Genomic DNA, 5290 nt, shown 5'->3' on the forward strand with positions numbered 1-5290 from the left:
GCCTGCAGCTCCGTGTCACACCCCCTGGCCGCCGATTGGTTGCTCCGTTACCTTTACACGCCCTCCATCATCTGATTGGCTGAGCGCCAAGGAGATGTGAGGAGACACGTGGGAGCAAATGTGTGATAAAGACAGTGACATTGTGTGTGTGTGTGTGTGTGTGTGTGTGTGTGTGTGTGTGTGTGTGTGTGTGTGTGTGTGTGTGTGTGTGTGTGTGTGTGTGTGTGTGTGTGTGTGTGTGTGTGTGTGTGTGTGTAAAACTGTACTATACAACTGTACTATACAACTGTACTATACAACTGTACTATACAACTGTACTATACAACTGTACTATACTGTTTATGTGAGACACAACTATAGTGTGTGTGTCTGACAACAACATTGTACTGTGTATGTGTGACAGAATTACACAACTACACTATACCATAATATATATATATATATACCATAGTTCGGGCACACGGATTAGTGTAGTTGAGCCACACGGTATAGTGTAGTTGAGCCACACGGCATAGTGTAGGCGGGGCACACGGTATAGTGTAGTTGAGGCACATGGTTTAGTGTAGTTGGGGCACATGGTTTAGTGTAGTTGGGGCACACGGTCTAGTGTAGTTGAGCCACACGGTATAGTGTAGTTGAGGCACACGGTATAGTGTAGTTGAGGCACATGGTTTAGTGTAGTTGAGGCACATGGTTTAGTGTAGTTGGGGCACACGGTCTAGTGTAGTTGAGCCACACGGTATAGTGTAGTTGAGGCACACGGTATAGTGTAGTTGAGGCACATGGTTTAGTGTAGTTGAGGCACATGGTTTAGTGTAGTTCGGGCACACGGTATAGTGTAGTTGAGCCACACGGTATAGTGTAGTTGAGCCACACGGTATAGTGTAGTTGAGCCACACGGTATAGTGTAGTTGAGCCACACGGCATAGTGTAGGCGGGGCACACGGTATAGTGTAGTTGAGGCACATGGTTTAGTGTAGTTGAGGCACATGGTTTAGTGTAGTTGGGGCACACGGTCTAGTGTAGTTGAGGCACATGGTTTAGTGTAGTTGGGGCACACGGTCTAGTGTAGTTAAGCCACACGGTATAGTGTAGTTGAGCCACACGGTATAGTGTAGTTGAGCCACACGGTATAGTGTAGTTGAGCCACACGGTATAGTGTAGGCGGGGCACACGGTATAGTGTAGTTGAGCCACACGGTATAGTGTAGTTGAGGCACACGGTATAGTGTAGTTGAGGCACATGGTTTAGTGTAGTTGAGCCACACGGTTTAGTGTAGTTGGGGCACACGGTATAGTGTAGTTGAGGCACACGGTATAGTGTAGTTGAGCCACACGGTATAGTGTAGTTGAGCCACACGGTATAGTGTAGGCAGGGCACACGGTATAGTGTAGTTGAGCCACACGGTATAGTGTAGTTGAGGCACATGGTTTAGTGTAGTTGAGCCACACGGTTTAGTGTAGTTGGGGCACACGGTATAGTGTAGTTGAGGCACACGGTATAGTGTAGTTGAGGCACATGGTTTAGTGTAGTTGAGCCACACGGTTTAGTGTAGTTGGGGCACACGGTATAGTGTAGTTGAGGCACACGGTTTAGTGTAGTTGGGGCACACGGCATAGTGTAGGCGGGGCACACGGTATAGTGTAGTTGGGGCACACGGTATAGTGTAGTTGAGCCACACGGTATAGTGTAGGCGGGGCACACGGTATAGTGTAGTTGAGCCACACGGTATAGTGTAGTTGAGGCACATGGTTTAGTGTAGTTGAGCCACACGGTTTAGTGTAGTTGGGGCACACGGTATAGTGTAGTTGAGGCACATGGTTTAGTGTAGTTGAGCCACACGGTTTAGTGTAGTTGGGGCACACGGTATAGTGTAGTTGAGGCACACGGTTTAGTGTAGTTGGGGCACACGGTATAGTGTAGTTGAGCCACACGGCATAGTGTAGGCGGGGCACACGGTATAGTGTAGTTGAGGCACACAGTTTAGTGTAGTTGGGGCACACGGTCTAGTGTAGTTGAGCCACATGGTATAGTGTAGGCGGGGCACACGGTATAGTGTAGTTGAGGCACATGGTTTAGTGTAGTTGAGCCACACGGTTTAGTGTAGTTGGGGCACACGGTATAGTGTAGTTGAGGCACACGGTTTAGTGTAGGCGGGGCACACTGTATAGTGTAGTTGAGGCACATGGTATAGTGTAGGCGGGGCACACGGTATAGTGTAGTTGAGGCACATGGTTTAGTGTAGTTGGGGCACACGGTATAGTGTAGTTGAGGCACACGGTATAGTGTAGTTGAGGCACATGGTTTAGTGTAGTTGAGCCACACGGTTTAGTGTAGTTAAGCCACACGGTTTAGTGTAGTTGGGGCACACGGTATAGTGTAGTTGAGGCACACGGTATAGTGTAGTTGAGGCAGACGATTTAGTGTAGTTGGGGCACACGGTATAGTGTAGTTGAGCCACACGGCATAGTGTAGGCGGGGCACACGGTATAGTGTAGTTGAGGCACACGGTTTAGTGTAGTTGGGGCACACGGTCTAGTGTAGTTGAGCCACACGGTATAGTGTAGTTGAGGTACACGGTATAGTGTAGTTGAGGCACATGGTATAGTGTAGGCGGGGCACACGGTTTAGTGTAGTTGGGGCACACTGTCTAGTGTAGTTGAGCCACACGGTATAGTGTAGTTGAGCCACACGGTATAGTGTAGGCGGGGCACACGGTCTAGTGTAGTTGAGCCACACGGTATAGTGTAGTTGAGGCACACGGTATAGTGTAGGCGGGGCACACGGTATAGTGTAGTTGAGGCACACAGTTTAGTGTAGTTGGGGCACACGGTCTAGTGTAGTTGAGCCACACGGTCTAGTGTAGTTGAGGCACATGGTTTAGTGTAGTTGAGGCACACGGTATAGTGTAGTTGGGGCACATGGTATAGTGTAGTTGGGGCACACGGTATAGTGTAGTTGGGGCACACTATACCATGTGCCCCAACTACACTATACTGTGTATGTGGGGCAGAACTACACAACCTACACTATACCATGTGCCCCAACTACACTATACTGTGTATGTGTGCCCCAACTACACAACCTACACTATACCGTGTGTGCCCCAACTACACAACCTACACTATACCGTGTGTGCCCCAAATACACAATCTACACTATACCGTGTGTGCCCCAACTACACACCCTACACTGTATCGTGTGCCACAAATACACACCCCTACACTGTATCATGTGCCACAAATACACACCCCTACACTGTATCATGTGCCACAACTACACAACCTACACTATACCGTGTGTGCCCCAACTACACAACCTACACTATACCGTGTGTGCCCCAACTACACAACCTACACTATACCGTGTGTGCCCCAATTACACAATCTACACTATACCGTGTGTGATCCAACTACACACCCTACACTATACCGTGTGTGCCCCAACTACACAACCTACACTATACCGTGTGTGCCCCAACTACACACCCTACACTATACCGTGTGTGCCCCAACTACACAATCTACACTATACCGTGTGTGCCCCAACTACACAATCTACACTGTATCGTGTGCACCAACTACACACCCTACATTATACCTCTGGCAGTCAGTAATCACACTTCAGTCTCTACCATTCCCAGCTCCACGTGAGCCTGCAGCTCCGAGTCACACACCCCCGGCCGCTGATTGGTTGCCCCGTTGCCTGTAGACGCCCTCCATCATCTGATTGGCAGAGTCGGGAAGATGTGAGGAGACACATGGAAGCAAATGTGTGATACAGTGACATAATAACACAATGTATCTGTGCCATAATAACTGCACTATAGTGTGTGTGTGTGCCATAATAACTGCACTATAGTGTGTGTGTGTGCCATAATAACTGCACTATAGTGTGTGTGTGTGTGTGCCATAATAACTGCACTATAGTGTGTGTGTGTGTGTGTATGTGTGTGTGTCATAATAACTGCACTATAGTGTTAGTGTGTCATAATAACTGTACCAGTGTGTGTGCGCCATAATAACTGCACTATAGTGTGTGTGTGTGCCATAATAACTGCACTATAGTGTGTGTGTGTGTGTCATAATAACTGCACTATAGTGTGTGTGTGTGTGTGTGTGTGTCATAATAACTGCACTATAGTGTGTGTGTGTGTGTCATAATAACTGTACCAGTGTGTGTGTGCGCCATAATAACTGTACTATAGTGTGTGTGTGCGTGTGTCACAACTATACACCCCTACAATGTACCGTAATGTACAGACATAATGTGTGTGTGTGTGTGTGTGTGTGTGTCTGACAACAACACTGTACCGTGTGCCCCAACTACACTATACTGTGTGCCTCAACTACACAACTTAGTGCAGTTGTGTAGTTGAGGCACACAGTATAATGTAGTTGGGGCACATGGTACAGTGTAATTGTGTAGTTGGGGCACACATATGGTGTAGTTGTGTAGTGTGTGTGTGACACAACTACACTATAATGTATGTCTGCTACACAACTACACTATACCATGTGTGCCCCAACTACACAAATACACTATACCGTGTGTGTGCCCCAACTACACTATACAGTGTGCCTTAACTACACGACTACACTATACCGTGTGTGTGCCCCAACTACACTATACAGCTCCACTATACCGTGTGTGTGCCCCAACTACACTATACAGTGTGCCTTAACTACACGACTACACTATACCGTGTGTGTGCCCCAACTACACTATACAGTGTGCCTTAACTACACGACTACACTATACCGTGTGCCCCAAATACACTATACCGAGTGCCTCAACTACACTATACAGTGTGCCTTAACTACACGACTACACTATAGAGTGTGTGTGCTCCAACAACACTATACCGAGTGCCTCAACTACACTATACAGTGTGCCTTAACTACACGACTACACTATACAGTGTGTGTGTGACACAACTACACTATACCGAGTGACTGCACTACACTACACTGTGTGTGTGTGTGCCCCAACTATACTATACTGTGTATGTGTGCCCAACTACAAAACTACACTATGCTGTGTATGTTTGTGTGTGTGTGCCCAAACTACACTATACTGTGTGTGTGTGCCCCAACTACACTATACTGTGTATGTGTGCCCAACTACAAAACTAAACTATGCTGTGTATGTGTGCCCCAACTACACAATACTGTGTGCCACAACTACACTATCCTGTGTATGTATGTGTGTGTATGTGTGTGTGTGACACAACTACACTATACTGTGTCTGCTACACAACTACACTATACTGTGTGTGTGTGTGTGTGTG

This window comes from Mixophyes fleayi, chromosome 4 (genome assembly GCF_038048845.1).
Source record: "Mixophyes fleayi isolate aMixFle1 chromosome 4, aMixFle1.hap1, whole genome shotgun sequence".
Taxonomy (NCBI): Eukaryota; Metazoa; Chordata; class Amphibia; order Anura; family Limnodynastidae; genus Mixophyes; species Mixophyes fleayi.